Here is a 12,345-nt window from a genome sequence, read left to right on the forward strand (position 1 = left end):
AAAAAGAACCAATGAAACATGAAGAACTCAATACTAAACTTTAAAATATACTAGATGGAATAGAGTAGATTAGAAGAAGCAAAAGAATGCAGCAAACTGGAGGGCAGAGTAATGGAATATAATCAAGCTGAACAAGAGAGAGAAATAAAAAAAAATAAAGAGATTCAGGTAACTTAGTGACACCATCAAGCATAAAAACATTTGCATTACAGGGACTGTAGAAGGAGAAGAGAAAGAAAAGGAGGCAGGGAATTTATTTGAAGAAATAATAGCAACAAACTTCTGAATCTGTGGAAAGAAACAGAAATCCAGATCCAGGAGGCAGAGAGAGCTCTCAAAATCAAACCAAGGAAGTCCACACCAAGGCATATGGTAATTAAAATGGCAAAAAGTAATAATAGAGACAGAATTTTAAAAGCACAGAGGACATTGGGAGATGGAGGGGAGAAATGAGTTGGGGGAAATTGGAGCGGGAGACAAACCATGAGAGACTGTGGACTCTGAAAAACAAACTGAGGGTTTTGGAGGGAAGGGCATTAGGGAATTGGGTGAGCCTGGTGATGGGTATTATGGAGGGCACGTGTTACATGGAGCATTGGGTGTGGTGCAAAAACAATGAATTCTGGAACACTGAAAAGAAATAAAGTAAAATTTTAAAAATGAATTTTAAAAGCAACAAGAGAAAACAGTTACATACAAGGGAAACCCCATAAGGCTATCAGCTGATCTTCAGTAGAAACACTGCAGGCCAGAAGAAAGTGGCACGATATAATCGAAGTGCTGAAAGGAAAAACATCTGTAGCCAAGAACACTCTATCCAGGAAGGCTAAATTCAGAATAAAAGGAGAGATAAAGCATTTCTCCAACAGAAGTGAAAAGATTCATCACCACTAAATCAGACCTACAAGAAATGATAAAAGTAGACTCTGAGTAGAAAGGGAAGACCACAATAGGAGCAAGAAAAGTAGGAAGCATAAAAGCAGTACAAATAACTATATATAAAATCAGCCGAGAAACTCAGGGGTGCCTGGGTGGCTCAGTCCTTAAGCATCTGCCTTCGGCTCTAGTCATGATCCAAGGGTCCTGGGATTGAGGTCTGCATTGGGCTCTCTGCTCAGCAGGAAGTCTGCTTCTCCCTCTCCCACTCCTCCTGCTTGTATTCCCTCTGTCGCTCTATCTGTCTCTCTGTGTGTCAATGAAGTAAATAAAATATTAAAAAAAAAGAGAGAGAAAGAAACTCATAATATAAAAGGATGTAAAGTATGACACCATATACCTAAAATGTGGAGGGGAGAGAAGTAAAGAATGAGTCCAAACATAAGTGACCACCAGCTTAATATATATAACTATACAGAGATGATGTTATATACCAATCAAACAGTAATCACAAATCAGAAACTATAGATATGCAAGAAATAAAAATAGTAATAGATATGCAAGATATGCAAGAAATAATAGATATGCAAGAAATAAAAAGAAAGGAATCCAAGTGTACCATAAAAAAGCCAACAAACCATGAGAGAAGAAAACAAGGGAAGAAAGGAACAGAAGAACTACAAAAATAACCAGATATCAAGTAACAAAATGGCAATAAGTACATACCTATCAAGAATTAGTCTGGATGTAAATGGATGAAATGGTCCAATCAAAAGACATCAGGTGATGGAATGAATGAAAAAGCAAGACTCTTCAATATGCTGCCTACATTCATTTCAGACTGAAAGACATATGCAGATTGGAAGTAAAAGGATGGAGAAGGATTTATCCTCCAAATGGAATGAAAAGAAAGCACACGCAACAATACTTATAGCCAAAAAAGTAGATTTTATTTATTTTCTTAAAGATTTACTTATTTATTTGAGAGTGAGAAAGAAGGAGTGAATGTGAGGTGGGGGAGGGGCATAGGGAGAGAATCTTTAAGCAGACTCCTCGCTGAGGATGGAGCCTAAAGCAGGGTTCCATCCCCTGATTTATGAGATCGTGGCTTGGGCTGAAACCAAGTCAGACACTTAACTGACTAAGCCACACAGGCACCCCCAACAAAATAGATTTTAAAGGCAGTAACAATAGACAAAGAAGGGCACTATATAATCATAACAGCAACAATCCAACAAGAAGATGGATGGGTATTAAGGAGGCCATGTGTGATGAGCCCTGGATATTATAGGCAACTAATGAATTGCTGAACACTACATCAAAAACAACTAAATGTGCTGGCTAACTGAACATAATACATAAACAAATAAATAAATAAAATAATCTGTCAAGCTTGTCATCTGTGCAATATTGAAAAAAAGCATAAAGGAGGGCACCTGGGTGGTTTAGTCACTTAAGCATGCAACTCTTTATTTTGGCTTATGTCATGATCTCACGGTTGGAGGATAAAGCCCCACATCAGGCTACTCACTTAGTGGGGAGTCTGCTGGAGATTCTCTCCCTCTCTCTGCCCTTACCCTGTCCCTGCTTGAGGGTTCCCTCTCTCTCTCAAATAAATAAATCTTTAAAAGAAAACATAGGGGGCGCCTGGGTGGCTCAGTGGGTTAAGCCGCTGCCTTCGGCTCAGGTCATGATCTCAGAGTCCTGGGATCGAGTCCCGCATCGGGCTCTCTGCTCAGCAGGGAGCCTGCTTCCTCCTCTCTCTCTCTCTGCCTGCCTCTCTGCCTACTTGTGATCTCTGTCAAATAAATAAAATCTTTAAAAAAAAATAAAAAAAAATAAAAGAAAACATAGAAGAAGCAATCAATAGTGATACAATAATGGTAGGTGGCTTTAACACTCCACTTAAATCAATGGATAGGTCATCCAAATAAAAAATCAACAAGAAAACAGTGGCTTTGAATGATATGTTGGACCAGATGGCACTAACAGATATATTCAGAACACTCTATCCTAAAACAGCAGAATACACATTCTTTTCAAGTGAACATGGAACATTCTCCAGAACAGATCATATGTTATGCCACAAAATAAATGTCAACAGATTCAAAAAGACTGAAGTCATACCATGCATCTTTTTAAATCACAATGCTATGAAACTAAAAATCAATCACAAGACAAAATCTGGAAAGAATGCAAATACATGGAGGTTAGCTAACATGCTAGTAAACAATGACAGGGTCAACCAAGAAATCAAAAGGGAAATTTAAAAAATACATAGAGACAAATGAAAATGAAAACACAATGGTCCCAAAGCTTCAGGATGCAGCAAAAGCTGTTTTAAGAGACAAGTTTATAGTGATACAGGCCTACATAAAGGAGCAAGAAAAAACTCAAAGAAACAACCTAACCTTCCACCTAAAGGAGCTAGAAAAAAAAAAAAAAGAAAAAGAACCAAAACCCTAAACAAGTAGGAAGAAGGAAATAATAAAGATTACAGCTGTTTAAAAAAAAATGGAATAGAAACTAAAAACCAATAACAACAAAAATAAAAAACAATAGAATAGAAAAATGAAAACAGGAATTGGTTCACTGAAAAGAAACCAAATTGGTAAAACTTTAGAAGACTCAGACTCACCCAAAAAGAGAAAGAGAGAGAGAGAGAAAGAACTCAAATAAATAATATCAGAAATGAAAGAGAAGAAATCACAACTGACACTAGAGAAATACAGGATAGTAGGGAATATTATGAAAAATTATATGTCAAAAAATTGGACAACCCATAAGAAATGGATAAATTCCTGGAAACATAATCTCCCAAAACTGAATCAGGAAGACAGAAAATTTGAACATATTGATTATCAGTAATTAAATTGAATCAGTAATCAAAATACTCCCAACAAACAGAAGTCCAGGACCACATGACTTCACAGGTAAATTCTACCAAACACTTAAAGAAGATTTAACACCAATTCTTCTCAAACTATTTCAAGAAAAGAAGGAACACTTCCAAATTCATTCTATGAGGATGACATTACCCAGATAACAAAAGCAGATAAAGATAATACAAGAAAAGAGAACCATAAGCCAATATCTCTGATGAACACAGATAAAGAAAAACATCCTCAGCAATAATTAGCACATAGAATCCAACAATACATTAAAAAAATCATTCACCAAGATCAAGTGGGATATATTCCAGGGATACAAGGGTGGTTCACAGTTCACAAATCAATGTGATATATCACAAGAGAAAGCATAAAAACCATAAGATCATTTAAAAAGATGTAGAAAAAAGCATTTGCTAAAGGACAACATCCATTCATGATAAAAACCCTCAACAAAGTAGGTTTAGAGAGAACATACCTCAACATAATAAAGGCTTTACTTGAAAAACTCACAGCTAACATTATCCTTAATAGGGAAAAACTGAGAGCTTTCTGCCTAAGGTCAGGAACAAGATAAGGATGTTCATTCTCACCACTTTAATTAAGCATAACCCTGGAAGTCTAAGCCACAACAATCAGACAACAAAAAGCAATAAAAAGTATCCAAATTGGTAAGGAAAAAGTACAACCATGACTATTTGCAGATGATATGATATTATATGTAGGAAACCCCTAAAGACTACACACACACAAAAAAAAACTACTCAAATTGGTAATTCAGAAAGATTGCAGGATACAAAATAAATGTACAGAAATACATTGTATTTCTACACACTAATAATGAAGCAGCAGAAATAGAATTTAAGAAACAATTTCATTTACAATTGCACCAAAAATAATAAAGTACGTATCAGTAAATGTAACCAAGGAGGTGAAAGACCCATATTCTAAAAATATTAAAACACTGATGAAAAAAACTGGACTACATAAACAAATGGAAAGATATTCAGTGCCCATGGTTTATAAGAACAAATGTTTAAAATGTCCATAATATTTAAAATGTCCATACTACCCAAAGCAATCTAGAGATTTAATGGAATCCTTATCAAAATAACAATAGCATTTTTTTACAGAACTAGAACAATTCATCCTAAAATTGGTATGGAAACACAAAAGATCCCAAATAGCAAAAGCAATCTTGAAAAAGGAAAACAAACCTGGACATATCACAATCACACATTTTAAGTTAATACTACAAAGCTGTAGTAATCAAAACAGTATGTTACTGGCACAAAAGCAGACACACAGGTCAATGGAACAGAATACCTCCCAAATAAACCAACATTTACCTTCAAAAAAGCAGGAAAGGATATGCAATGGGAAAAAGACAGTCTCTTCAACAAATGCTGTTTGGAAAACTGGACAGCTACATGCAAAAGAATGAAACTGGACTTTTTTACACCATATAGAAAAACAAACTCAAAATGGATTAAGGACCAAAATGTGAGGCTTGAAACCATATATATCCTTGAAAAAGCATAGGCAATAATATTTCACATATCAGCTATAGCAACATTTTTCTAGATATGTCTCCTGAGGTAAGGGAAACAAAAGCAAAAATAAACTATCAGGACTACATCAAAGGAAGAAGCTTCAGCACAGTGAAGGAAACTATCAATAAAACTAAACAACAACCTACTGAATGGGAAAATATATTTGCATATGACATACCTGGTAAAGGGTTAGTATCCAAAATATATAAAGAACTTATACCACTTAACATTTTTAAAAATCAAATAATTTAATTATAAAATGGGCAGAAGACATGAACAGATATATATCAAAGTTGGCCAACAGAGAAATTAAATGATTCTCAACATTACTAATCATCAGGGAAATTAGAATCAAAACCAAATAAGATATCACTGCACACCTGTCAGAAAGGCTAAAATAAAAAACAGAAGAAACAACAAGTGTTCGTGAGGATGTGGAGGAAAATGTACCCTTGTGCACTGTTGGTGGAAATGAAAACTGGTTCAGGTACTGTGGAAAACAGTTTGGAGTTTCCTCAAAATATTAAAAATAAAACTACCCTATCATCCAGGAATTGCAACACTAGGTATTTACCCAAAGAATACAAAAATACTGATTCAAAGGGTGTGTATAGCAGCATTATCTCCAATAGTTAAATTATGGAAACAGCCCAAATGTCCATCAATCAATGAATAGATAAAGAAGATGGTGTGTGTGTGTGTGTGTGTGTGTGTGTGTGTGTGTGTGTTTAATAGAATATTACTCAACCATCAAAAATTTTCAATGGCATGGATGGAGCTAGAGCATACTATGCTAAGCAAAATAATTCAGTCAGAGAAAGACAAATGCCATATTTCACCCATATGTGGAATGTAAGAAGCAAAACCAATGAACAAAGAGAAAGAGACAAACAAAAAAATCATATTCTTACATAAAGAAAACAAAGTGATGGTTTCCAGAAGGGAGGTCAGTGAGAGAATGGGTGACAACGGTGAAGGGGTTTAAGAGTATACTTATCTTGATAAGTACTGCATAATGTATAGAATTGCTGAATCACTGCATTGAACATCTGAAACTAATATAATACTGTATGTTAATTATGCTGTTATTTTTAAAAAATAAAAATAAAACGAAGGAACCAAAAGTAATACAGTTATTTAGAGAGGGTTTTCACTGAGTTAAAAAACATCCAAGATGGGACTGGGAGGGAGACAAACCGTAAGTGACTCTTAATCTCACAAAATAAACTGAGGGTTGCTGGGGGGAGGAGGATTAGGGGAAGGGGGGTGGGGTTATGGACATTGGGGAGGGTATGTGCTTTGGTGAGTGCTGTGAAGTGTGTAAACCTGGTGATTCACAGACCTGTTACCCCTGGGGATAAAAATATATGTTTATAAAAAATTAAAAATTAAAAATTAAAAAAAATCCAGGAAACTATTTAGTTAAAAACCTGTTTGCTTCTTCACAGCCACAGTGATGTATTCTACTTTGAAAGTGCATGCAAAGCAATTTAAGTTTCAAAAAAAAAAATAAGCTGAAGATCTGAATATACATTTCTCCAAAGAAGACACAAAAATGGCCAATAGGTACATGAAACGGTGCTCAACATCACTCATCATCAGGAAAATGCAAATCAAAAGCACAATAAGCTATCATCTCAGACCTGTTAGAATGGCCCAAATCAAGAAGAGATAACAAATGTTGAAGTTGTAGAGAAAAGGAACTCTTATACACTGTTGGTGGGAATGTAAATTGGTATAGCCACCATGGAAAACAGTATGGAGGCTCCTCAAAAAATTTAAAATGGGACATCCTATAATCCAACAATTCCACTTCTGTGTATCTATCTGAAGGAAACAAAAGAACTATCTCAAAGAGATATCTGCAGCCCCCATGTTCACTACAGCATTACTTAAAAAGTTAAAATGTGAAAACAACATAAATACCTATCAGTGGGTGAATGGATAAAGCAAATATAGTATAATACATATAATGGAACATTATTTAGCCATAAATAGGAAGGAAATCCTGTCATTTTCAATAACATGAATGAATCTAGAGGGCACTATGCTAAGTGAGAGAGGTCAGACAAAGAAAAACAAATACTGTATGATGTCATTGATATGTAGAATCTAATAAAACCAAAGTCATATAAACAGAGAAGGGATTGGTGTTTATCGGATGTGGTGGGGTGGTAAGATAATGAATGAAGACAGTCAAAAAGTACAAACTTCTAGTTATGAGATAAGTAAGTTCTGGTGTTGCAATATACAATATGGTGACTATAGTTGACAATGCTGTATTGCATATTTAAAAGCTGCTAAGAGTGTAGATCTTTAAATTTCTTATTACAAGGAAAAAATTGCAATGATGTGAGGTGACTAAGGCTAACTACACTTACTGTAGTAATCATTCATAATATATACACATATCAAATCATTATGTTATCCTCCTTAACTTATACAATGTTACAGGTCAATTATATCTCAATAAAACTGGAAGAAAAAAACTAAATAAACTGGTTCTATGTGCTGCCAGAGAGTTTCAAACTTTAAACAGCATGGTGCAAATCATTAGTTAGCCACTGCTCACATCTTACCCAAGAGTCAGTGCTAGACATCCAGGCAATCCTGGACATAAGCATAGAACTACCCCAGTCCAGCTGCACAATAATTCTATCATTGTCAACTACAAAGGTGGTGACCTAGAGAAAATGCTGCTTAAGCCAAGTCTTGAATATATAGGCATATTCATTGTGAATTGTGCTAAGACAGTTACTTGATAGTTAATAAATATTAAATACTTGTTAGTTGCTACATACAGAAAGAAAAAATAATTTCTGACTAAATTCTATGGTAGTTTTAATTTTTTCTTAGCATTTGTACTACCTGTAAAGTCTCTTGCCTGCATTTATGATTTTAATGTCTTACTGCTTTTGGATTGAGCTTATGTTTTTAAGATTTTATTTTTAAATAATCTTTACACCCAATGTGGGACTTGAATGGACAACCCCAAAATCTAGAGTGACATTAAGAATTGAGCCAGTCAGGTACCCACAAATTGAGCTCATTTTGGATCTGAGAAGCAAGATTCATTCTTATAATAACAAAAGCTACCTTTTTATTTATTTATTATTATTTTTTAAAGATTTATTTATTTATTTTAGAGGTAGGGGTAGAAGAAGGAGAGGGAATCTTAAGCAGAATCCCTTCTAAGCATGGAGCATGATACAGGGCTTGACCTCATGACCCTAAGATCATGACCTGAGCCAAAACCAAGAGTCTGATGCTTAACAGACTGAGGCACCCAGATATTCCAAAAAAGTTGTAATTTCCCTCTATGTGTTGGGTATTTTAAGTGTATTATTTAATTTTGACAATCATCCTGTGAGGTACCTGTATTGTCTATGAGTTGCAGATAAAGCACATACCCAGAGAGGCTACATAATTTATCTAATAAGTAAGCACCACCATATCATCGGGTCCCAGGAGTTTAGCTAGGTAATTATCAAACCATTCTGAACACCTACAAATTCAACAGGGGAGAGAAGAGAAGAGCAGAAATTCTAGGAACAGAAAACTGACCACTTTCTGGAGGGCAGGTTGTGTGAAGTGACTCCAAGACAATGCCTAGAAAGAAAGACTGCAGGGGGAGGGGCCAGCTTCTGGCAAGTAACAGAGCAGTGGACCACAAAAGTGGAACTTTTAGAAGTCTGTTCCACTCAGGGATGTAGCTCCAGGGGCTAAGTGGGAGGTGGAGCTCTCACGGGGACTGTGTGGTCTGAGGACCCCTGGGGTCAAAAAAAGACCAGGGGTGTCTGAGTGTGGCAAGCTCCCAGGTATCAGAGTGGGGAAGCCAGCTGCAGAACATCTGGGAAGACTCAACTTCCTTCTCCAGGAGGAGCTGTGTGGGAGTGTGTTGCAGGAATCTGCTGGGTTTGGAGACTCCAAATGGGTACATGTGCCAGAGAGAGAAATGCTCGGTCACAGGCTGGGTGAGCACTGAGTGTGGCCTGCCAGAGCCAAGGGAGAACAGGAGGGACTGACTGATTTTCTCTGAGGGTGCACTGAGGAATGGGGCCCCAATTCTTGGCTCCTAAATTCCAGATACTGGGAGGCCACCATATTCATTCCTGTCTTCCAAAGCTGCACAGAAAGTGCTCAGGGAACAAAGCTCCTAAGAGCAAACCTGAGCAGATTGCTTAGCCTGGCCCCTGGAGAGGGCAGTACAATTCCACCTCGGGCAAAGACGTTTGAGAATCACTGCAACAGGACCCTCCCTCAGAAGATTAGCAAGAACATACAGCCAGGACCAAGTTCACCAATCAGTTGATAACTGTGGAACTCCACAGTAAGGGGAAAGCAACACATAGAATTCATGGCCCTTTCCCCATGATTCTTTAGTCTTTTGAAGTTAAATATTTTTAATTTTATTTTTTTCTTATTTTATGTTTAAAATTTTCCCTCTTTCCTATTGAAACTATTTTAACTATTTTACCTTATAAATACCTTTTTAAAAATCTTTTTAAATTTTCATTGTTACAGTCACATTTTATCTCTTCATTGTCTTTAATCTTATTTATTATATACATATAGGTTTTTTCCTTTAAAATTTTGGGATACAGTATCTTCTAATAGATCAAAATATACCCTAAATCTAGCACAGGGTTTTGTTCTAGTCTCCAGCCTGATCACACTCTTTCTCCCCTTATTTTTTTTTCAACCAATTTCTTATCTTATCAATTCCTTTTTTAGAATCTTTTAAAATTTTCATCTTCCCTTCATCATGTTTACCCTTTTATATATATATATATATATATATATATATATATATATATATATGACTTCTTCTTTCTGTAAAATTTTGGGAAGTAGTTTCTTCTAACACACCAAAATATATCCAAAAGCAAGTGTGTGGTTTATAGGTCAGAAATATATATATATATATGTATATACATATATATATATATGTATATATATATTTTTTTTTTTCTTTTTTCCCCCCTTTCTTCTCTCCCTGGTTTTGGGTCTCTTCTGACGTGGCTAGTGTATATCTTTCTGGGGTCTTTGCTACTCTTTCAGTATTTTGTTCTCAGTTCATCTATCCTTATCTGGATAAAATGACAAGGCGGAAACATGCACCACACACACCTACACACAAAAGAACAAGAGGCAGTACCAACAGCTGGGGACCTAATCAATATGGACATCAGTAATATGTCAGAACTAGAGTTCAGAATGATGATTTTCAAGGTGCTAGTTGGGCTCAAAAAAAGCATGGAAGACACTAGAAAATCTCTTTCTAGAGAAATAAAATCCCTTTCTGGAGAAATAAAGAACTAAAATATAACCAAACTGAAATTTTTAAAAGCTATTGGTGAGGTGCAATGAATAATGGAGGCTCTCACTGCTAGTTTAAATGAGGCAGAAGAGAGAATTGGTGATATAGAAGACCAAATTATGGAGAAAAAAGAAGCTGAGCAAAAGAGAGTCAAACAACTACTGGACCAGGAAGGGAGAATTTGAGAGACAAGTGATAACATAAGATGAAACAATATTAGAATAATTGGGATCCCAAAAGAAGAAGAAAGAGAAGGAGGGGCAGGAGGTATATTGGAGTAAATTATATCAGAGAATTACCCTAATTTGGCAAAGGGAAAAAGCATCAAAATCCAGGAGGCACAGAGAAACCTCCCCAAAATCAATAAAAATAGGTACATACCCCATCATCTAATAGTAAATTTACAAGTCTTAGTGAAAAAGAGAAAATACTGAAAGCAGCCCGGGATAAGAGATCTATAACTTACAATGGTAGAAATATTAGAATGGCAGTGGACCTATCCACAGAGACCTGGCAGGTCAAAAAGGACAGGCAAGATATATTCAGAGCACTAAATGAGAAAAATATGCAGCCAAGAATTCTATATCCAGCTAGAATGTCACTAAAAATAGAAGGAGAAATAAAAAGCTTCCAGGACAAACAAAAAATAAAAGAATTTGCAAACACCAAACCAGCTTGACAGGAATATTGAAAGGGGTCATCTAAGCAAAGAGAGAGCCTAAAAGTAACAGATGAAAAAGGAACAGAGACAATACACATTAACAGTCACCATACAGGCAATACAATGGCACTAAATTCATATTTTTCAATAGTTACCCTGAATGTAAATGGACTAAATGCCCCAACCAAAAGACACAGTGTATCAGAATGGATAAAAACAAGACCCATCGATATGCTGTCTACAAGAAACTCATTTTAGATCCAAAGACACCTTTGGATTTAAAGTGAACGGGTGGAAAACAATTTACCATGCTAATGGACATCGAAAGAAAGCTGGGGTGACAATCCTTAGATACATTAAATTTTAAGTGAAAGACTATAATGAGAGATGAAGAAGGACACTATATCATACTTAAAGGGTCTGTCCAACAAGAGTATCTAACCATTTTAAATATCTATGCCCCTAACATGGAAGCAGCCAATTATATAAACCAATTAATAACAAAATCAAAGAAACACATCAACAATAATACAATAATAGTAGGAGACATTAACAATCCCTTCACTGAAATGGTAAGATCATCCAAGCAAAAGATCAACAAGGAAATATAGGCCTTAAGTGACACACTGGACCACATGGACACCACAGATACATTCAGAACATTCCTTCCCAAAGCAACGGAATACACATTCTTCTCTAGTGCACATGGAACATTCTCCAGAATAAATCACATCCTGGGTCAAAAACCAGGTCTCAACTGGTACCAAAAGATTGAGATCATTCCTGCATATTTTCAGACCACAATGCTCTGAAGCTAAAACTCAATCACAAGAGGAAAGTTGGAAAGACCTCAGATAAATGGAGGCTAAAGAGCATCCTACTAAAGAATAAATGGGTCAACCAGGGAATTAAAGAATTTAAAAAATTCATGGAAACAAATGATAATGAAAACACAACTGCTCAAAATCTTTGGGATGTAACAAAGGTGGTCCTAAGAGGAAAGTATATAGCAATATAAGTCTTTCTCAAGAAACAGGAAAGGTCTCA

Source organism: Mustela lutreola, chromosome X (assembly GCF_030435805.1).
Source record: "Mustela lutreola isolate mMusLut2 chromosome X, mMusLut2.pri, whole genome shotgun sequence".
Classification (NCBI taxonomy): Eukaryota; Metazoa; Chordata; class Mammalia; order Carnivora; family Mustelidae; genus Mustela; species Mustela lutreola.